This window comes from Nycticebus coucang, chromosome 16, assembly GCF_027406575.1.
Source record: "Nycticebus coucang isolate mNycCou1 chromosome 16, mNycCou1.pri, whole genome shotgun sequence".
NCBI lineage: Eukaryota > Metazoa > Chordata > Mammalia > Primates > Lorisidae > Nycticebus > Nycticebus coucang.
The window spans coordinates 2,568,423-2,592,076 of NC_069795.1; the positions used below are offsets into that span (position 1 = coordinate 2,568,423).

At 49.9% G+C, this 23,654-nt stretch overlaps 1 protein-coding gene and 1 long non-coding RNA gene across 3 annotated transcripts in view; one reads left to right on the forward strand and one right to left on the reverse strand.

Annotated features, from left to right (window-relative positions):
- The window catches only part of AGPAT3 (1-acylglycerol-3-phosphate O-acyltransferase 3), an 82,621-nt gene extending 67,252 nt beyond the window's left edge, over positions 1-15,369 (reverse strand). Inside the window, exon 1 of one of the 2 annotated variants that reach the window (XM_053564727.1) lies at positions 15,210-15,369. The gene's annotated coding sequence lies outside the window, so the exon portion shown is untranslated. The remainder of the gene's footprint in view (positions 1-15,209) is intronic. The other variant, XM_053564728.1, reaches the window with a different exon arrangement.
- Positions 15,370-18,221: 2,852 nt separating this feature from the next.
- On the forward strand, positions 18,222-23,288 carry LOC128567541 (uncharacterized). The gene is made up of 3 exons (XR_008374894.1): positions 18,222-18,469; positions 22,772-23,003; positions 23,198-23,288. It is a non-coding gene; the product is annotated as an uncharacterized LOC128567541 (long non-coding RNA).
- The last annotated feature ends 366 nt before the right edge of the window (positions 23,289-23,654 follow it).

A 23,654-nucleotide genomic window follows, 5' to 3' on the forward strand; every position in this document is an offset into this window, starting at 1 on the left:
CAGCACTGTCAAGAGCAAAACGTGCTGCTAAGCAGAAACAGCAAGAGCGAAGGGGGCACTCGGGAAACCAGGGTCATCTTCACATCACGTCTTACAGCAGTCAGCTGCTGTTTACCAAGGAGGGCTTCACCCCCACACGCAGCCACGCGCTGTCGCAATGCCGGAAGGGGGGAGACAGGAGCAGTAGGGGAGGAGGGGTTGAGGGCACGGCATGGGCGAGTGCCCTCAACCCGGTCCCAGCCCTGGAGGCTGCTTGGAGGCGTCTGCGAAGCACCTTGCACTGAGGCAGGGGACACACCCTCACAGGCAGAGACAGCACCTGGTTGGGAGGACCTCTTAGGAGACAGACACCCACATCCATGAGGAAAAGACTGAAGTGCTACAAGAAGCAAATCCCAGGGCCCGAGGCTGAGCCCAGAGCACAGAAAGGGAAGAGACTGAAGACCCAAGTCAGGCAGAGTAACGAGGACAGAAACCGCTCCCCAGAGGCCACAGGGTCTGAGGAGGCTTTTCGCTCCTTCTTTTAAACAGGAGGTAAGGCCAGCCACTGCAGCGCATGCCTGTAGCCCCAGCGGTTTGGGAGGCTTAGGCAGAGGTTAAGGTTAAGCCCAGCTCTGATCACACAGTACACTCCAGTCCCAGGGCCAGAGCGAGATCCACTTTTTATAATACATGTTTTTGTTTTATTTTTTGCAGTTTTTGGCCGGGGCCAGGTTTGAACCCACCAACTCCGGTATATGGGGCCAGCACCCTACTCACTGAGCCACAGGCGCCACCCTGATATTACATGTTTTTTTATTTTTATATGTTTATGTACTTACTTTTTTTTTTTTTTTTAATTTTTCTTGCAGTTTCTGGCCGGGGTTGGGTTTGAACCTGCCACCTCTGGCCTATGGGGCCGGCGCCCTACTCCTTTGAGCCACAGGCACCGCCACTTACTTTTAGTATATAAAGAAATACTAAAAATAAGCACATAAACATATAAAAATAAAAATAAATAAATAAACAGGAGAGAAAATGTTAGTCAAGGAGCTAAGAATCAGCTCAGAGGCTTGGCGAGGTTAGGCACCCTGGGGTCCCAGAACTGGCAGGAGGCTGGACCATGGTGGAACCTGGGCCCCTCTGGCTAGACCTCTGTGTCCTCTGCAGCAGGCTGGCCCTCAGTGCCCTCTAAGCACAGGACACAGAGTGAACCAGAGCTGGAGGCGGCTGCAGGCAGAGGTGCATTCCAGCCATCAGGAGACACGGAACAACCCCACGGTGTCACAGCTTCGCAGTCAAGAGTGATTCAGGGTTCATCCTTTACTTTCTATGTGCTACAAAACCCACAGAGACTTGGTGCCCATAGCTCAGGGGGTTATGGCGCCAGCCACAGACACTGAGGCTGAGGGTTCAAACCTGGCCCGGGCCAGCTAAACAATGACAATTGCAACAAAAAACAGCCGGGCATTGTGGCAGGTGCCTACAGTCCCAGCTACTTGGGAGGCTGAGGCAAGAGAATCACTTAAGACCAAGAGTTTGAGATTGCTGTGAGCTGTGACGCCATGGCACTCTACCCAGGGCAACATAGCAACACTCTGTCTCAAAAAGAAAAGAAAAGAAAAGAAACCCTCAAATAAAGGGAGAGAAAAGGTGCTCTTTCCCGCCTTCAGAGCCTGCGTGGAGGTGTAGACCTTGGGACAGCAGGCGCAGGAGGCTCAATCTGCAGGCCAGGAACCCCGCACGGCCTGGTGGCTCACAGGATAAGCAAGAGGCTGTGGCACTGGACACTACTTAATGAGCATGTCATTACTAGAACTCTGAGGACAAGACAACAGGCCCCCACAGGGACATAGCACTAGGGCCAGGGTCACCCAGGCCAGGGCACCTGTGGCTGCAGGAGACCCAAGGGCCCCAGACCAAGCGGGTCTCACCGAATGCAACTGCTCATTCCCTAACAACACGGGTGGATGTTTATGGAGGGGCTCTGGCGCTACAGTGACGGGAGACGCTGCTGGCATTCAGAGGCTGAGGCTGCAATGCACCATCTGGGTCCTCCCAGACTCTGCTCTTGGAGCTCAGACCTGATGCTGTCAAATGCCACGTGTCGTGGTTTTCACAGAGTGACTAAGAATCTCCCTCGGCGCCACACAGTGCAAACTCAGCAAGAGGCACAAACTCGAGCTCCACCTGCAATTTTAAATTTCTAGTAGCCACGTTACAAAGTAAAAGGAAATAGGCAAAAATAATTTAACAATGCATCGTGTTTGACCCAATATACCCAAAATATTATTGTTTCAACATGTGATCAACATAAAAGAGATTGTTGACGTTCTCTTAGGAGAACGGTGTTGGCGTGCACCCCACATTGACAGCACCTGTCAGGCCCCGCCAGCCACATTTCTGTCGTGGTTTATGAGTGCTATGGGTTACATGGCTCAGGTGTTTCAAGGGAGAGCATGGGCAGAGATGCAACACGTTCCCTGAAGGCAGCGTCCCTTCTGGTTCCTTCCCATTCGGGAGTTCTGAGCTCCCCAGTACGGTGGCTTCCAGTACTCCTGTGATGGTTAATTCCACTACTGGATGGATGAAGGGGCAGGTGAGGGTCTGAGGTCTGTGGCCCAAGGAGCCCAGTGACCTGCCTGGCCATACACTCCATGGCCCAGCCTCCAAGCCCCTGGGCTATCCCAGCAGCTCCCTTCAAGAAGGGACCAGGCTCCTGCCTGGCACGGCCAATCCTGTCACCTGTCATTCATTTCCACAGCTGCACTTGGCAGAGAGGGCACCAGGTCACACTTCTTATGCATCTCACAGTGAGATGCACCTGCGTACAATCTTACACAGTGTGCTGGATGTCAAGACCAGAAAATAACTGGAAATTAAAACTATCGAGCACCTGAGACAGTGGTATTCTTTCAAATACTGCTGGCGTGAGTGGGACCAGATGTGCTTGCAGAGGGTGATTGGCAACAAGTGTCCAATGTCTCAGAAATATGGAGGCCCTTTATTCACCAATCTACTTATATAATTTATCTACAATAAGTTAACTAGACCCAGAGCTTTGAGACACCAAGGCAGGAGGATTGCTTGAACCCAGCATTTGAGACCAGCCTGGGCAACATAGCAAGACCCCAATGCTACAAAAACATTTTTAAAATAGCCAAGCATGGTGACTTACACCTTTACTCCCAGCTACTCAGGAGACTGAAATAGGATTACCTTGAGCCCAGGACTTTGAGGCTAAAGTGAGCTATGATCATACTACTGCTCTCCAACCTGGATGACAGAGCAGCACCCTGTCTCTAAAAACAACACACACACAAAACAGAGGCTAACTAGAAAAGAACCATGTAAGAATATCCATCATACTTATAATAGGAACAGCAGAGATAGCACCAGGGTCACTGGCTGGGGCTGGCTTCATCCATGTACATCCTCACGGCCTCCACCGATGACCAGGGTCAAGGAAGCCAGCAGCGTGGGGTGAACTGGGGAAACAGCTGCAGAGGCGGCCTCCATTTGTGTGTTGTGTGTGTGTGTGTGCGTCTCCTGACCCTGACTTGGGACGGGAGGCGTCTGTAGCAAAGTAACAGCTGCGTTGAAGGATGAGTAAGACTTCAGCAGGCAAAGGGAGAAAGAATCTTCCAGAGAAAGGTAGCATGTGGTTCTAGGAGCAGCCTAAAGATCTGGGAACACGGAGTATCAGAAAGAGGAATGGTGTCATCAGCAGGGCTCTCCCCGGAAAGCTGGGCAGGGGTGACAGGGACGGCATCTGGGTTGCTGAAATGTGACTGACTGCAGCTGCTTCCCACGGAGCTGTGCTGGAGCCACCCAGGTACGGGGTGACGGGACAGCCGTGAGGGAGCGAGAGGGAGGGGCCTGGACAGCCAGGGTCTGGTCTGGACTCCAGCAGGGACAGGGAAGTGGGAGGAGTGGGTCTTAGGCCAGAAGAGCAGACAGGGATAGCACCATTCTAGACCCCATAGGCTCCTCCTTTACATTTATTTTCTGCTTTTGAAATCAATCGTGCTAAGATGTAATCACATTTTTTAAAATGTGCTCTTTGACCATTACTGCTGTATACCATGTGTGGTGGATGCACAGGGGTCCTTCAGCTACCAAATAAAAAATAAAAGTTATTTGAAGAAAACCAATTGAAATGGTGACCTGGTCTGCCTATTCTGAAGCAGGAGAACCCACATCAGGCTGGGGATGAATAATAAAGAAGTCCACAAAGATGAAGCATTTTGAGGATAAAATCCAGTCACATTTTGCAGTTGTGTCCCAAACTGGTCGAGAACACCTGTTTTTTTTGTTTTGTAGAGACAGAGTCTCAGTTTATCACCCTTAGTAGAGTGCTATAGCATCACAGCTCACAGCAACTTCCAATTCCTGGGCTTAGGCGATTTTCTTGCCTCAGCCTCCCAAGTAGCTGGGACTACAGGCGCCCGCCACAACGCCCGGCTATTTTTTTGTTGCAGTTTGGCCAGAGCCAGGTTTGAACCCACCACCCTCGGTATATGGGGCCAGCGCCCCACCCACTGAGCCACAGGCGCCGCCCTGAAAACACCTTCTGTTTTTTTTTTTAAACAACCAACTGACTTTAGAAAAACAAACAAACAAACAAAAAAATCCAAGAGAACACTTAACAACATGTGCGAGGTAGGGAGGGTCTTCCCAGCTTCAAACTCGATGGAAATTACGTTTCCTTCCATAAGGGTTGGGTCAGGACGAGATTCTCCCAAGACAGCACAGTCATCTGGAACACCTGCATCTGTGGCATTCCCTCCAGTGTCCAGTATCACTTTACTCATCAGGGTTTACATAGATTCGCCTCCACCATTAGCAATTTCTTCAATCTTAGATTTCCATTTCAGGATCACTTTCCCTCTTAATCAATTACATGTTTAGAATTTCTCTTTGTGAGTCCAGGAAATTAACCTAAAGTAGTTCTAGATCAGTCTGACTCCCGGGCTCCTTGCCCAAAGGGAGTCTCTTCAGGAAGCCTTTGCCCCCTTCAAGCCTCACAGGAGTCTACAAAGTTCACCTGAAATCAGCCACAATGTAAAGTTACGGAGCACATAAGAAACTAGCTTCACGAAGCAGAAGGCAGGGGAATGAGTGGTGGATTCAGCCCAAAAGAAAGTCAAATGTTGGTGTCACATTTGGTGGCATTATTGCAAGTATTGTGTTTTTATTAGTTATAGTATAGAAAATAAGTATGTTTTGGGTGGTGCCTGTGGCTTAGTGAGTGAGGTGCTGGCTCCATATACCGAGGGTGGTGAGTTCAAACCCAACCCCAGCCAAACTGCAACAATAAAATACATAAATAAACTTAAAAAAAAAAAAAAGAAAGAAAAGAAGTATGTTTTGAGATAAAAGAGGATATCAAAATATATGCAAGGAAAAGCACACCAAACAAGACAAGAGATGGGTTTGGGAAAAAACAAAAAGAACTTTTAAGGAAGAAAAATATAATCATTAAAATGAAAAGTGTAAAGACCAGGCTAAATAGTAGATCAGATGAAGATGAAGATAAAATTGGAAAACTGGAAGAGAGTGGAAGAAATAGCCCTGAATGTAGCATAAAACGACTAAAAGACAAGAAACATGAACCAGCGTTTAACAGCTTTGGAGGATAGCATGAGAAAGCTGAGCACAGCACAGAAACAGCACCGTCCACTCTGTGCTGGTGGGCTCCCGTCTGTGGGTTCAACCAACTTTGGATCAAAGACGTATGAGGGAAAATCCACAAAGCTACAAAAAGCGAGACTTGAATTTGCCACAAAGCAACTCACTTCTAAACAAAGGTGCAATAAATTCTTAACAGAAGATTAACAAGCCGACTACAGTAGTGTAATAAGTAATATATCATGGCCAGATGGGAAAATTCCCTAAATAGCAAGGAAATCTATTGTGTGATTCACCAAATTAACAGGTAAAAGGAGAAAAAAAAAACCCATGATCAGCTCAACACATGGAGAAAGTTTTGACAAAACCAAATATTAAGTAAAACATTCTCAGGAATAAGAAAACCTGTCTCAGCACCTGTAGCTCAAGCGGCTAAGGCACCGCCGCATACACCAGAGCTGGCAGGTTCGAATCCAGCCCGGGCCCGCCAAACAGCAATGACAACTACAGCCAAAAAATAGCCAGGTGTTGTGGTGGGCGCCTGTAATCCCAGCTACTTGGGAAGCTGAGGCAAGAGTGGAGGTTGCTGGGAGGTGTGACGCCATGGCACTCTACCTAGGGTGACAGCTTGAGACTCTGTCTCAAAAAAAAGGAATAACTTTTTAACCTGAGTGAAGGCATCTACAAAAAAGTAAGCATTCCTTTTTTTGTAATTTCATGGTTTTAAACAGGTAAAATAGTTGTAGAGTAATAGTCCTTCCCTGCTCCCATCCCACCCCCTGAAGAAGTAACCTCTTATTTCTTGAGTCTCTGCAATATGTCAACATTCCAACACAGAAAGAGATTCTTCTTCCCCTGACCCATCTGCTGTAAACCAGGGGTATCTGACTATGTGGCTTCTCTGGGCCACATAGTAAGAATTCTCTTGGGCCACACATCAAATACACACATACTAATGAAAAGTGATGAGCACGGCTCAGCGCCCGTAGCACAGCGGTTACGGCACCAGCCACATACACGGAGGGTGGCGGGTTCAAACCCAGCCCGGGCCAGCTAAACAATGACAATTGCAACAAAAAATAGCCAGGTGTTGTGGCAGAGACCTGTAGTCCCAGCTACTTGGGAGGCTGAGGCAAGAGAACTACTTAAGCCCAAGGGTTTCAGGTTGCTGTGAGCTGTGACTCCACAGCCCTCTACCCAGGGCAACAGCTTGAGACTCTGTCTCAAAAACAACAACAACAACAAAAAAAAAAAAAAAAAACTGATGAGCAGAAAAAGGTCCATATATAATTTGTGTGATATCCACCACCACAGACAAGCAAAAAAGTAAAAAAAGTCCTTACCTAATGATCCTAATTAGGCAGCAGCCTGTTCAGAGAGTGTTTTAAAATTACTGAGCAGGTCCCAAGTTTGTGATTACTACTATAGAAAATGTATTTAAGTACTAAAATGTCTTTGGGATTTTTTTTTTTTTTTTTTTGAGACAGAGGCTCAAGCTGTTGTCCTGGGTAGAGTGCCATGGAATCACAACTCACAGCAACCTCCAACTCCTGGGCTCAAGCGATTCTCCTGCCTCCACCTCCCAAGTAGCTGGGACTACAGGTGCCCACCACAACGCCCGGCTATTTTTTGGTTGCAGCTGTCATTGTTGTTTGGTGGGCCCGGGCTGGATTCGAACCCGCCAGCTCAGGTGTATGTGGCTGGCGCCTTAGCCGCTTGAGCCACAGGCGCAGAGCCAATATTTTTATTATAAATAAAAGTGGACAACATAAAACTAGTGGGATATATGACATTGTATCTGAGACACTAGTGCATCAGAGCGGTGCCCATAGCTCAGTCAGCAGGGCTCCAGCCACATACGCAGAGGGTGGCAGGTTCAAACCTGGCCTGGGCCAGCTAAAAACAACAATGACAAATGCAACAACAACAAAAAAATAGCCGGGCATTGCGGCGGGCACCTGTAGTCCCTGCTACTTCAGAGGCTGAGGCAAGAGAATCGCTTAAGCCCAATAGTTTGAGGTTGCTGTGAGCTGTGACACCACAGCACTCTACCCAGGGCGACATAGTGAGACTCTGTTTCAAAAAAAAAAAAAAAAAGAAGAAGAAGAAAGAAAAAGAAAAGAAAGAAACTAATGCATCAATACCTGGTTTGATGGAAGTAGCTGCAATTCTCAGTGAGTTCTCAAGGTGCTCATCAGATATTTTGGTTCTAATTTTACTCTAAATGTGCTTCATTCTTGAAAATAGTGACTTGAAAATAGCAGCTTTGGTGCTGCCAAAGAGTGATGACATGAATAAGGCAGGATTGTGAAGTGAAGGACATTTGTCTGGGAAGACAGGCCCTATAAAAGTCCAGTGAGGAGACATGATCAAATTTAAGTTGAATGTTAGATTGTAGCTCTATTTATTCCATTTGAAAACTGGCAGTTAACAGATTTATGTCATCTGAAACAGAGTTGCAAATGCACAAAAATATTATTTTCCCAGAAATCTTGAAATCTGTTTTCAAATTCTTATATCAAATCAAAAAGCAAGGTTGTATATTTTTCACTATTCACAGAACTGTGTGTAGCCAAAGTGTCAAAGTTCACAAAACTGTTTGCCTTGATTTGAGCTTGTCATAATTTCAGTTTCATCTTGAAGTCTGTTACGGTTTGAAACATTGTACCGATAAGTTGGTTTTCTCCTTGAAGACTCATGTTTAACTCATTTAAGTGAATAGTTAAATCCACTAAAAATGCTAAATCCAGAAGCCAGTTACCATCACCAAGTTCTGGCACAAATTTGGTTTTTGATACCATAAGTGACTTGATAACATGTGGCAAGTCATAAAGTTTTTTCAGCATTTGGCCTCTACTTCTCCATCATACTTCTGAAAAATGAACAATGTCACCAACACTTAGATCAAGAAATAAAATATGGCCAGTTTGCTCCTCACTCACCCTACCCATCTCTGGCACCTGCCCTTCTGAGTGCCACCCTCAGGGGCTCCCACAAGCAGGAGCGCCCACCCTCTTTGAAAATGCAAAGCAGTCTCCTCTGGCTCAGCAGGTGGTAGCTACTTCATTCTTCTGTCCCCTGCGTGAAGACACCACGGAGTTACTCGTCATTTTCTTTTTTTTTCTGTAGACGGGCATTTAGGAAGTTCCCAGGATTTGACACCTCCAGAAAGACAGAGCTGATGCTTCCGTGTCCCCCCCACCCCACCCCCAGCTGTGCTGAGTCCAGGCCGGCTAGTGTTTCAGTTGTCCTGGGAACATCCTGGGAAGGTGGGCCGGCAGCCTTCAGTGGCTTTATGTCGGCCACCCCATGATGATCACGAGGGAAATCTTCCCTCTGTTTGCCTCATTTTTGCTTCGCTTTCTTTGCATTTCTCCCCTAGAGACCCTCCTATAGCAACAGGAAGATTCAGGACTAAGCAGCCGCTGTTTGTGCCAACAAACAGGAATGGAGGCATTCAGGGCATTTCCCTGAAGCAAGGGCACCCCACCCTGCTTCACTCGGCTGTTCTGGAGCCCCGGCCCAGGCAGCAAAAAGAAGAAACAAAAGCCTCACTACCTATGTGTATGTAGAAATCCCCAACCTACAAACACATCATAAGACACGGCAAACGGGCTAGCTATTAAAACACTACCCCAAGGTCAAATGCATTTCTACACACTAGCCAGGAGTCAGAAATCTAAAAAATAAATTTAAAAATACTATTTACAAAAGCAACGAAAGTAATCAATTCAACCGCGGAGCGCACAGTGAGTGGAATCGTAACATTATAACGCTCCATCAAAAGACACAGAAGACGGCCTGGTCAGAGTCAGCCCTGTGGGGTTAAGGACTGAAGCATGGAAAGCAAACTAAAACCTCTACCCAGAAATGCACAATACATTTATGACCCCGGGGTTGGGAAGGACTTCTTAAAGCAACCCTCAGAAGGTACTACCCAGAAAAGAAAGGATAAATTACACACTAAGTTAAAAATACCTGTTCATATGGATCCTCTTCACTTTGTGTAATAAAACTATTCATGAGACTTAAAAGAAAAAAAAAAAAAAAACTGTTCACAAAATAAAATAAAAAGATAAGACCCAACTGGAAAATTATCCGGGACCCACATTACAGCAAGAGGTAAATGTCCTGAACATGTAAGAAAAGAGACATTAATAATGTAAAAACTATATATAAGACGACGGAAGCCAGTAGGAAAATGGACAAGGACATAAACAAAACTTGCACAGAGGAAGAAAGTAACCTCTGTGCATCGAAATGTGTGTGCTCTGACCTCAAGGGTCCACTCGGGAACACCAGGCCCCTCCCGTCTGCCATTCCCACGGTGCACGCGGCTCACTGCCCCAGCCAAGGCACCTACGCAGTGGCCCAAGAAGGCCTCTGTGACCTTGGGCTTTATCTAAAGCTAATCCCAAGTGCTGCCCATGTCACAAGATGACCGACAGTTGGGATTGTGTTTACTGTGTGCATCTGTTTTGTGCGCTATCAAAAGTCACTCAACTTTGTCTCCGAGGCCCCCACGGAGCTTGACTGCTTAGGCCTCCCTGCCAGGGAGAGTTGGCTTCAAGGTAGCAGGTGAGCCTACAGGGAACCCTCTGGCCTCCTAGCTGAGGTGCCTCCAGGACCCCTGGGAGGGGACACTCATGAGGGACCTGAGGTTCACAGGGCCCTCTGGGATTGATGCTGGCCCAGGACTCAGCAGTGGGTGGGGCAGAGGCTCCTCTCCCTCCAACAGGTGGCAGGCCCGCCTGCAGGTCTGAACCCCCATGATGCTGCTCCCCACTTTGTCCCCACAGTGCTTCCCACCAAACCTCTGATAACCACACAACCCAAACTGACAGTCTTCATTTAACAACCCGAGTTCTGTCTTATTTTGGCAGAAATCATTGCTATTATACCATATTTTCCAAAGTACACCAATTAATTTCCCAGTGCATATAAGGATTACGTGTGTCTTCCTAATAAAAGGTACATGTGTTCATTCAGGCAATCGCTCCAACTAGACCAGGACAATAGCCTAAATCAGAAATCAATCCACAAAGAGCTTGTCCCAGTCATCAGCACATCCTTTATATTAAGAGTCAATAAACAGCTCTTCATTCCCCTCCTCCAAGTGCCTAATGAAAAGCTAAGCACAGATGAATTTACATACACTGACTTGATTTTATTCCTGACTCAACATCATATTGGGCATGTATCTGTTTCTGCCAGTCCAGCAAATATAGAAACTTTTCTACAAGTGAAAAGTTTTAAAAGGAAGACGTATGTAATGCCAATGGCTTACTTTCTATCTTAAAAATGTAGATTTTTCCCATACTAAGTTTTCTGAGCATCGGGGTAGACTGCCAGAAATAACAACATTTTTGGATGCCCTCAGACCTTTGCCTGAGATCCGGATTCATCGGAGCTGAACAACGTGGGCCACGCTGTCCCACTGGCCCCCCTGTCAGTGTCCCCAGGGTCTGTGTCATGGGGCAGTGGCACTGTCCTTCTGGGGCTGTGAAGGGTTAATTATGTAGCCAGTATAAAATAATAAGTAAAGCATAAATGGTCAAAGAGGGGACAGATATAATGTTAGCATATACTTATAAAATGTTCAGGTCAGCAGAAAGGATGTGAGGGACAGATGAGATCTGTACTACTTAGCTGCCCCACCCGGCCACAGAGCCAGAGGGCAGATGGTCACAGGCTGACCACAGACCCCAGCATGGGGCTTTCCCTGTGGCAGCTTCCTACTACAGCTCATTTTATAATTCACTACTATGGCTATTTATTATAGATTTCATTCCCTGGCCACTTTCAGAAAGGAATCGAGACCATCTCCATTAATAATGTATGGCCTCCTGGGTCACCTGGGGACAGTACTTTGGGCTGCTGACACGCTGGCCCACCACAAACTCCCAGCTTCAATTTAAGTCCTAAGTGACAAGCTTCACCACAGCCAGGAGGGAAATCTCTGCCTATCACATACTGAAGGACATTATAGTGCTTTCAATTCACTACCACTCACGTCTAAAATGTACCCCATCTGCAATCCTTCTATCTATCCTTGGAAAAAGATGTGGCCAATTAAACCACAGCATCCATGCACCCTAACGGCCAGGTACAGACTTGAGCCCTGCAGTGACAACTGACATCAACTTTCACTATCAACTCTGATCATCACCTCAAAAGTAAACACAGGATGGCGGCGCCCGTAGCTCAGTGGGTAGGGTGCCAGCCACATATACCAAGGCTAGTGGGTTCGAACCCCGCTGGGCCAGCTAAAACAACAATGACAACTGCAACAACAACAACAACAAAAACAGCCAGGAGTTGTGGCGGGCACCTGTAGTCCCAGCTACTTGGGAGGCTGAGGCAAGAGAATCGCTTAAGCCCAAGAGTTAGAGGTTGCATGAGCTGTGACGCCACGGTACTCTACCAATGGCAACAGCTTGAGACTCTGTCTCAAAAATAAAAAAGGAAACTCAGGCATCAGCTCAAAGTTATTAATGGGCCTGGTCCTATACTTTGCATGACAGAGATACTCTAAATACAGTGAATTATTTTAATAACTGAATGAAAGACCATCCAAAGGTGAGCACTTGCCTAAAATGCTACATTCTGAAATTAGGAACTTAGAATTCATCTTAAGTTCCTACAAAGTGATTGTAGGAAGGACAGACTAGGTCATACTCATTTCACTTTGTAACTCAAAATAACTGATTTAAAACCCCAAGCATTCTTTGGTTAATCAAACATAAAATCTTACAAAGCTTCTAAGCAAATATTTTACAAACTTCAGCCCATCCCTACAGTAACATAAATTTCTCAGCCAGGCACAGTGGCTCATGCCTATAAATTCCAGCACTCTGGGAGGCTGAGGTGGGTGGGTTGCCTGAGCTCAGGAGTTCGAGACCAACCTGAGTAAGAGTGAGACCCTGTCTCTACTAAAAATGAAAAACTGAGGCAAGAAGATAATGTAAGCCCAAGAGTTCAAGGTGTCTGTGAGCTATGATGCCACAGCACTCTACCCAGGTCAACAGAGTGAGACTTTCACACACACAAAAAAATTCTCAATGAGAAGACTGAGAAGTGACAGATCCCACAGTAAACAAGCTGTTAAAAAGGAAGCAGCTGGATGTGATCAATCGCCTCGCAAGCTTTGCTCTACAAATATCAGCCTCAAGATGCAACAGTAAAATCAGAGTTGGTGACACGGCCAGAAAGAGAAGAGTGAGGGCAGAAGCTGACTGAGCTTAGCAGGTGTGTTTCGGTGGTGACAAGGGCCAACACTCCTGCTCAAGGCCCAAAGCGTGGAGCTGCCCAGGGTCTGCAGGGCAGGCCTGAGCAGGGCCCAGAGCCAACCAACTTAACTGGTCAGGGGTAATTACGCAAGACTGATGACTTACCAACACCCGTCCCCTGGAAAAACCAGCAAATCTGGCTCTTCTCAAACACAACTTCTGTTTTTCTTTTCCCTGCTTTGAAAGATTTTCCATGTCTCTCACCTACCTAGGGTTTGACCAGAGGTAAAACATGAAGGTTTTGGGCCCCCCTGGCAGGTCTGAGAAGGGATGGACCTGAGAGTAAATTATGTCCATGCCATCTGTGACATGACCTCTAGCAGGTAACTAAACCTCTGTTTCCTCAGACCACACTGGTTTGCAAGGTCGCAGGGCAGGTCAGAGGCAGCAAGTCTGTGTTCATACTCACAGCTGGCTGGTGTCAGGAGCAGGACACATGGATGGAACACATTACCTTGGTGGCTGCTATGCTGCTTCTTTTTTTTTTTTTTTTTTTCAGACAGACTCTCAAGCTGTCACCCTGGGTAGAGTGCCGTGGGGTCACAGCTCACAGCAACCTCTAACTCTTGTACTTAAGCGATTCTCTTGCCTCAGCCTCCCAAGTAGCTGGGACCACAGGCACCCACCACAGTGTCCGGCTATTTTTGTTGTTGTTGCAGTTGTCGTTGTTGTTTTAGTTGGCCCGGGCTGGGTTTGAACCCACCAGCCTCAGTGTATGTGGCTGGCACCTACCCACTGAGCTATGGGCACCACCTGGCTGCTCAGCTTCTAACTTCTAAAATAAAACAGTTGCTTCCAGCTTGTTTTGCCAGCCCTGGCACACACAGGCGTGTGTACGGAGGGGGACAGGGTCCTCACCAGCATCCCTCCTGGGTCCCTCCACTGTGTCCTCCAGGCTCCGCAGGTGGGAGGATGCAGCCTCCCCTGGCAGATGAGCCCAGACAGCGCCGCACACAGGAGCACCACCAAGTACCTGGCAAGGCCAAGAGGCCCTGTTCGCTCAGAATGTCAATCACATGTAGCACTTTTTTAACAATGTAATCAAGAAGACTCCAAAGAGTGACCAGAAATGGATACAGAAGTGAGTTGTAACAAGCTAACGCTGAAACTCTGTGCAGGGGAGGAGCCAGATTATCTTGAAAGGGGATGGGGCAGGGAGGAAGTGATCAGATCCGAGCTGCTCAGAACCCACTGAGAGCCTGTGAGCAAACCCTGTGAGCAGCACAGCCCCTCAGCTGCCCACAGGAAAAGATGTGGGGACCGCTACGTTTCCATCCAGTGACACTGGCCATCCTGTCCCCACACAGGAGTCTGGGCTTTTTGGCTCCAGGGATGATTTTTATTTCTAATAGGTGTCCATTCCGTTCTGTCGCAGGGTCACCAGCAACATCTTTCTTTCTTGTAAGATCACAATATTGCCCAGGAAAAAGAACCCCACTGCGAAGCCTTCTCTAGACTTTCAATATTGTGCTTTAAAAAAAAAAGACTAGGAGGTTATGAAGACATTTTCCCCATTTCACTAAACTTCACTCAAAGTTAAAAAGCTATATAATTTTCTAACATAGCTTCAAATCCAAATTATCCTCCGTTCCTAAGTACCTGGGAACCAGCCCTTTATGGGAGGACGAGTTTTCCTCCAAATGGCTCTTTGCTCAGGGATGGCCCCGTCACCTGACTCAACAGTGGAAATTCACAGTGGCCTTTGGTTTCAACGCCAAAGTCAAACGGAGCCCTCAGCACCGGCAGCCCCTGCAGCCCACCCGTAGCCCTCCCTCCGGGGCTGGGAGGGTAGGAAGTGAAACTCGCCCCAGGCCTCGGGCCAGAAACCAGGCGGCCCGCGCGGCATCCGAGGCGGAGCCCAGAGGGGACCCCAGCAAAGTCCCTGGGGGACAAGGGGACAGGCTGCTCCCACAGAGAACTCGCAGAACTCGCGGCACAAGCCCCCCAGCCCGGCCAGTGCCGGCTCCAAGGGCGCCCCCTCCCCCGGACCTCCCGCGGCGGCGCCACCTGGACTGCGGCTGCAGGAGAAGGCCCGCAGGCCTGGAAGTGGCCTGTTCCCCGGGCTGGACAGGCCAGCCAGGAAGGGCCGGGGCCCGTGGGGGTCAGACAGGACCCGGCCCGCGGGCCCTCCCGGCGGCCCTGTCCCGTCCAGGCCGGCGCCCCGCGGAGCGCAGCCCGCCCACTGCGGCGCGGGGCCTGGGGCGCCGAGGTCGGGTGGCGGGGAGAAGGGGGCGACCTGGGGCGGCGTGGGGGCGACCTCGGGCGCCGGGACGGGGGCCGCCCGACCTCGGCGGGGGCCTCGCCGCTCACCTGCAGCCGCTGCCACCTGCTCGTCGCGCGGCGTCCTCGGCGGTCCCTCGGCGGCCGGCTCCGGCCGCTGCACTCCACGCCCTGGGCCCGGCCAGGCCCTGCGTCGGGCCTCAGCGAGTGCGGCGCCCGCCGCCCCCGGCCCCCATCCCGCCGGCCCCGCCGGCCCCGCCCGCCCGCCGCCCTCCGCCCTCGGCCGCGCCGCCGCCGCCACTTCCTGTGCGCGGCGATCCCACAGTTCCGCCGGCGCGCGCGGGGCGGCCGGGGACACGCGGGGGACACGGGGCAGGGGACGCGCGGGGGACACGGGGCAGGGACACGCGGGAGACATGGAGGAGGCGGATATACGGGACCCGCACGGGGGTGGGGGGCCGCGGGCGGGAGGCCAGCGCGGGCCGGGCAGGGGTCAGGGAGCGCGAATCCGGCTAACGGACGGCGCGGCCCGGTTGGGGGAGGGGCACGGTGGTGCGGGGAGATTGAATTGGGGCCCCAGCGAAGGGACCAGGAGGGATCCAGGTGAGGGCACGGACGCTGGTGGGCACCGGGCTCAGTCACTCGATCAATAGGATCGATCCTGGAGCGCTGGGCCAGACGCGGGGCAGGGCTTTGCCTAGACACCACCCTGTGTCTCCAGGGGTCCCCCTGCGACACCAGGATGTTTCTGGGCTTGGCTTCCCTCCCCGCCCCCAACTACTTCCAGACCCACGTGCCGCTCCCTTTGACTTATTTATAGTTGGCACCGGACTGGCAACATTGTATCGATATTTGACCCTGGAGAAAGGTGCCCTAACTGGGCGGGGTGAGAGCGGGCCTAGCAAACTGCCCTCCGCCCCCTGCTCCCCACGGTCACTGACCACTGTCCGCTCCTGGCGGAAGAGTCCTCAGAGGTGGGGAGGAGGGCGGCCACCGGGGTTTCCCTGCTCCCCACCTGGCAGGTGGCTGATAGTACCACCGCTGGAGGGGACTCCTGGGGACTTGGCTATTAACCTGCGAACAGAGGGTCATCCCCACTACCCTTCCGCTCCTTGGTCCCTCCTGTGACCGGAGGCCTGCTCCTGAACACACGGTGCATGCTGGGCTTCCTGCCCTGGGACCAAGTGCTGGGACTGTGCACGGAGCTTCCTTTTAAGCTTCCTCAGGTTATTTCAGAAAATGCTCAGAACAAAATAAAATAAGTAAGTGCACCTGAGCTACTCACAGTTTTTTTATCCTTGAAAAAGAAGTTACGGTTAGCAAAGTACATGGAGATTTAATGTCTGTGAAACCTTTCACCTGCATGGCCAGTTCCAGTACTCTCTGCCCCAGATAAATCCCCACAGGCACCTGCAACCCCCTGGATAGGAGAATCTGCTGTTGATAGCATTACCTATAATTAGGAGAAGCCCGAAGATGACCAAGACACCCCAGAACATTCATTTAATAATCTACTATTTTTAATTTACAATATTTTCCTAAAATTTTTATGTATTCTATGTACACTAATGTGACATAATCTCAAATATCTATTAAAATAAAAAATAGAAGCTGCAGAGCTGAGCAATGGTTATACAATGATCCATTTAGAAGCCTCGTGTATATGCACGTCGAGAAAGTTTCTGAAAAGAGAAACACACGACTTACTTGGCAGGAACAAGGAAACCCTATGGTACTCCAGGTCATGCTTAGATTTATCACAAGTTCGTATTCTATAATTATTTTTTAAAAACTAATTAAAATGCAAGTCATCACTTAGACTTTTGATGGCTTCTTAATCATTACTTTTAGATCAGCACAAAATGTACTTGTCTCAATGGTGTAAAGCTTCACCTGTATAATCTGGTCTTTATTCGATTAGAATCTATGATCCTTCAGACCTGAGCAGACTTCTCCCTGGGAAACCATAGACGTGTAAACAGCAAACATGTAAAGAGAACTTGGAAGGCAGCCAATACCATTACCTACTTACAGGGCCGTCGGTGCAGCTGCTCAGACTGACAAGACGTGTGCACCGACGTTTACAGATGGCTTTCGTGTGTGTCGATTACTTTACTTGGCAAAACAAGACCATGAGGTAGAGGAAAGTGACATCCCATTTTATATTTAAGGAAACTGAGGGACAGCAAGGCACCAAATCATACCCACCAGCACAGAGCAGGCAGCAGAGGCAGCCACTCGGGTACCCAGCAGTAGCTTCTTACGACCCAGTAATTTGCTGCTTTGTTTAGAAGAACTCAGTCCCCAGCTTCATAAATTAACAACAGGCGGGGGTGGGGGTGGGGAGTAAATTCTGACCTTAAGTATTATCTGCAGGGAATGCCAAAGAGGAAAGAGAGCGGGAGCCAGGCCCTGCAGAGGAGCTCCTTGTTGGTTATTGTGACAATTCTCAAATGTAAACCGAGCCCAAGAGGTGACCCCAGGGTCACATGGCAGACTCAGCCCAGAGGGGTCTTTGCATTTCTGAGTGGCCTCACGGTAGAAGCTTTCCATCCAGCCTTGCAGGTGGCCTGGCTGCCCTGGTCAGGGAGAGGACAGGCAGCACTGGTGGTGGAGAAGCGGCGGGAGCAGCTGGCAGTGGACGTCAGGTCGTGTGACTACCAGAGAGCCGAGAACCAAGGCTTCGAGCCAGCCTGCGACCTTGAGCAAGGACATTACCCTTTTGGTCTTAGTGTCTGTTTAAAGTGAGGAGTTTCCCAGTCCTGGCTACCCTGATACCCAAGAATGTGCCAAGATAGCTATGGCCCTAGGGGTAATTCAAGCATTTCTGAAAGTCTAAGGAAAACTCCACATCTATCCCATATGTAAAAATTTCCTAAAACTGAACACAGTAACTTTGCTGAAAGTACATGAACTCTAGTATATGAACACTAATCTCAATTGGATAGATGATGTTTTTGCTTAATATGTAATAGGAAAACAATGGCAATTTTTCCAAAGTGCCTGGCCAATTTTTTCTATTTTTAGTAGAGATTCTCACTCTTCTCAGGCTGATCTTGAACTCCTAAGTTCAAAGGATCCTCCCACTTCAGCTTCCCAGAGTGCTGTGATTACAGGCATGAGCCACCCCACCTGGTCTACAAACAGCAAAGAGATTGGAAACCTCACCACAGAAATGCCTCTCAAGAAACTGAGTTCAGTCTGGGGGGGCTGAGTCAGACAGGATTGCTGATATCCGTCATCCACCCAGGGGCAGCGGAGAATACATGAGCGACCCTGTGGCAATCCTGGGAGAAGCCTGACCTGACCTGCATGGAGGTCAAAGTCAAGGTCAAGGTCAGGTAAAGCCAGTAAGTTGGGACAGACCACAGGCAAGTGTCCAGCAGGTGGGGAAGCCTCTGCAGAGGACACCATCTCCTTCTGCAAAGCGGGAGTGGCGGCTTTCTTTGTGTGTTGGCTGTTCTGTGGAGGCGTGCCCTGGGAACTCGAGGCCTGGGCAGGTAAGAGCCTCACGGCTATGAGCTGTGGCTGCCACCAGTCATCAGCCCCTCTTCAGTGAGTCACACAGCAGCTGGGCCAGAAAGTATTCTGAGAGGAGAGAGATGTCCTGGCCAAGAGAGGGGCAAAGACAGGGAGACTAGACAAGGCTATTGGGGTGCTGGCCAAGGCCACACAGACCAAGCAGCCCCTGCCAGCCAAAGCAGGCAGATGGTGGGAGCATTAGCTCAGGGCAGAATGCTCCTAAAGGTAGCCTTCACTAGGAGCATTGGTCTGAGGCGCCACCTGCCACCTTCCCCTCCTGTCTCTTTGAGAGGTGTACAAAGGTCCCCAACAAGCCCCTTGCACCCTAACCCCACTCAGTGTCCATTGCCTGAAGGCTCACAAGTTTCCTGAGAGGCATCTCTGTGGTAAGTTTTCCACAGGGGCCTGGGAATGAAACACTAACCTCCCTCTTGCTTGGAAATGGTGGGCTGCTCTGCAGACATGTGGCGTCTCAGTGTGCACACGTGTTTCTGCACTAAAGGTCCAACCCCAGATCTAAATCCACAGAGGGAATCCAAGGCCTCTCTGGGCAGACTCCTGTCCACAGGGAGGGGAGAGGCACACTTCACTTCCCCAGGGATGGATCTCCACTTTCCACTAGGACATGTGCATATAAGCAAAAATTTTATTTATTTACAGAGACTGGGTCTTGCTCTGTCACCCAGGCTAGGGTGCAGGGGTGTGATCACAGCTCACTATAACCTCAAACTCCTGGCCTCAAGTGATCCTCCCACCTTGGCCTCCCAAAGTGCTGGGATTACAGGCATGACCAGATAGTTCAGACCAAATATTTTATTTTTATTTATTTTTTTAATTTTTTTTTTTTTTTTTTTTTTTTTTTTGGAGACAGAGAGTCTCAAGCTGTCACCCTGGGTAGAGTGCCATGGCGTCACAGCTCACAGCAACCTCCAACTCTTGAGCTTAAGCAATTCTCTTGCCTCAGCCTCCCAAGTAGCTGGGACTACACAACAACGCCCACCACAACGCCTGACTATTTTTTTCTCCTGCCTGGGGCTGGGTGCTATTTTTTGGTTCTAGTTGTCATTGTTTTGGTGGGCCGGGGCTGGATTCAAACCCTCCAGCTCCAGTGTAGCACCTTAGCCACTTGAACTACAGGAGCTGAGCCTAGACCAAATATTTTAATTTTTTTTTTTTTTTTTTGCACAAATATGTTTTTAAATGTTCTCTTAATAGCCGGGCGTTGTGGCGGGCGCCTGTAGTCCCAGCTACTCGGGAGGCTGAGGCAGGAGAATTGCCTAAGCCCAGGAGTTGAAGGTTGCTGTGAGCTGTGTGACGACACGGCACTCTACCGAGGGCGATAAAGTGAAACTCTGTCTCTACAAAAAAAAAAAAAAAAACAAATGTTCTCTTGAGCATAAAAAATGCACCTACTATTTCTAAAAATTCACCTGTTCATATTTGTTATGTTTAATGGATGTACAAGATCTCAACTATACTGCCTAATTCCTGAGAAACAGGATAAGAGTTTGGTCAAGAAAGGGTCCAGAAAACAATTCTGAAGAGTTGGCATGGAAGACAGGACACCTCCGTAGTTTTTTGGAAGGCTACTCAATGCCTTGGGCTTGGAAGTAGATCGTGATATAATTTGACTGGGGGAAAAATATTTTAAAAATCCAAATACTCAGAATAACAGAAGTGTTTCTAGGGGGGAAAAAAGCCTTTGATAAGCACTGGGACCACACTTCTCCTGCCCTGGGCGTTCCTGAGCGGGAGTACCGCAGGCCACCAGGAACACACTGCGTGTCACTTACAGGAAGCACTGAAAGAGGACTTTTAGGGCCCTTCCCTTCAGTTTCAGTTCTCATCTGGTTAATTTCCTGATGTCACTGGTCTGGTCATTAACCTAAAAACCCACTCTTTAGCTCGGGGCGGGGTTCAAGCTGTGGCTGCAGGATTAACAGGCTGCTGTTGCCCTTTCTCCCTGGGCTTAGAGGAGTAACTCCTGGGAGGATCCACCCAGTAAGCAAGGAGGCAGTGAAATGGCCTGGGAATTGGTGGGAAGGGGGGCTGTGCTACAGGAGCATATGAACTTACAGTCTCTTTGGTGGCTTCTTTGCAGGTGAGATTCTCACCAGATGGTCCTGTCCTGACCTCTTACGGTCAAAGAGGCGTGGTTGGCGTTGCCAGATGAGGGTCACAGTTGTCTGGGAGGACCAGGCGTGTTTGAAGCTGGGAAAGCCATGTTAGGCTGCTCTGGACTTCTGCCCTGAACCTCTGATCTATAAGGCCACTTCCTAGGGGACCTTCACCACCCCCTCCACAGGTGCTGCCCTCACCACCCTCAGCACACCCTATAGTCCACTGTGTCCCTTATCGCCTCAGCCCATGTGGCTATCTATGGGTGGCTCCGTACCCTGCAACGTCCTGGGCCTGAGCCAAGAGCCGGTCTCTGGCTCAACCCCATAGACACAAAAGAAGATCTTGCAGTCAGCACGCTCCCAGCCCAATACTCCATGAGGACTCCAGGTCGGGCTCCTTGTGGACAAGCACCTCCCAAACTTTGTTTGCTAGGTAGGGTCACCATGACAAGTGCTCAGAGCAGGCGGCCTCAGCAGCCGACATTCATTGTCTGGAATTCTGGAGGCTGGAAGTCTGAGGTCAGAGTGCAGCAAGCTGGCTCCTCTGGGGCCTCTCCCCTGGCCTCGGAGCAGAGGCCAACTCCCTACACCTCACAGTCCCCCTGTGGGTCTGTGTCCACATCTTAAGAGGACATCGGTCATGTGGGGCCAGGGCCCACCCTAATGGCCTTGTTTCATGTTAATCACTTCACAAAGACCCCATCTCTAAATGCAGTCACAAGCTGAGGTTCCAGGGTTTGGGACCTCAACATATGGATTGGGGGGTGCATCTACCCCAACACAAGTGGTCTCTGTTCCTCTATGTCCCTCTCTGTAGTGAACATGAGTTACTTAGTAAAGCTGAAAGACTCTTGGAGATAACATACATCTTACAGATCCAGAGCTGCCATGGGAAAGGAGCCGCCAGGGGAGCTGCCCATCTGGGGAGGCTGAGCGGTTTGCGAGGAGGGAGCAGTTGATGGGCCAGGCCGAGCCTATAGCTGGGCCCCACAGTTTTGTGCCACCTCTTGGGAATAGGATCTAAAGGGAACTTGGATCTGGTAGTAAAGAGAAGACAAAAACACAGTGAGGACAGTGGAAGTTCAAGATCGTTCTCTGGGGTGGGGCACAGCGGCTCACACCTGTGATCCCAGCACTCTGGGAGGCCAAGGCAGGAGGGGTTTGAGACCAGCCAGGCAAGAGCTAGACTCTGTCTCCCCCCAAAAACTTTTTTTCTAAAAATAATGTTCTTCTGACACTGTCCATGAATTGACTGCAGTAGGAAGAGTCCCAGGCCCCTCACAAATCCAATGAATCAGAATGGGGCTAACAATAATATAATAACAGCAGCCAACATTAGGGCGAGCTCCTCCATGCAGCACAATCTAGGCATTTTCACTGAACCTCCCAACAACACCATGGGATGGGACTACCATTATTCCCTATTTTAAGGTGAGGATGACGAGGCCCAGAAAGGTTAAACAACTTACTTGAGGTCACACAGCTGGAGAGTGTTGAAGCCTCGTCCCTCTAGTGGGAGAACTTGTTCACTCAACCTCTTGTGAACAGTTTGAATAAAATAGGAGGCCAGAGGCCAAGGCGGGTGGATTGCCTGAGCTCACGAATTGGAGACCAGCCTGAGCCAGAGCAAGACCTCATCTCTAAAAATAGCCGGGCGTTGTGGCTGACGCCTGTAGTCCCAGCTACTTGGGAGGCTGAGGCAAGAGAATCACTTGAGCCCAAGAGTTGGAGGTTGCGGGTTGCTATGAGCTGTGACACCACCGTACTCTACCTAGGGCAAAAGAGTGAGACTCAGTCTCAAAAAATAATAATAAGAGGGCAGGCCTACCACCCCCAGTTGAAGCTGGCCAGGGACACTTGCTCACATGGTAAGTTTGAGAGCCCCTGCTTGGGAGGTCACAGGGCAGCCTGGATACCTCCAAGCTCCTCTCGGCCCTCAGACTCTGGCTGGCGTGAGAGGATGCCTGTGTCAGCACCAGGCACATTCTGTCCCTTTTCTATCTTTCCCAGGGACCACCTGCCTCTGGCTGTGTCCACAGCCCGACCCCCAACAGCCAGCTTCTCTGCTGTGGCAGTGACACGTTTCTCCACCAGACCTGCAGAGTCATCTTGGAGGAGAATGGAGAGACGAATGAGAAGCCCAGCCTGAGTCGCTCTCCCCTCCACAGGGCTCTGGGGACAGACAAGGGCCTGAGGCATCATGTGTGCACCAGCACAGCTGGGACCCCGGAAATGCCAGACGGTGCATAATTGGACTCTGAAGCCTGCTGAGACTCAGGACACTTCACAGCAAACCAGCAGTAGTTTATTTCATAACCTGATTAATGGAGAGGTCATGGCTTAATTGAAATTTAAACATTTTTGCCCCAATGATTTGGATTTGCAAGATTGCCTGATGACCCAGCTACCAATACCAACTGCCGCTGCACCCTGTAGGTGCCCTGGACTAGGGGATGCAGCCTGCTAATGGGGGAGGAGACCTTGTCTTCCGCACGGCCTCCTGCCTGGGTCCCCGGCTGGGCTCTTGGTGAGTGCCCTCTCCTTGCCTGGCTGCATGTGCCCAGTTCTCATGACCGGGGCGGGGAGGGCGGGGAGGGCGGGGGTGCCTGGACTTTTACAATTATTTGTCAGTAAAACACGGGCAGGTGTTTCCTGAGCACCCACAAAGTGTTGGGGCCCAAACAGGCAGGTGCGCCCTCCCAGCCGCAAGTCCAGTCGGCCAGCACCCAGCACCCAGCACCCACTGCGCCTGTTCTGGAGATGCTGGGCCAGGCCCCCACCTCCCACTTCTGGCTGAGGCCCTGTCTCCTCTCTGGCTGAAGCCCCACAGCCCAGAGCCTGCCACCCACCTGCCACTCCCCAGAGTCCCTGCTGCACATCTCCATAAGACATG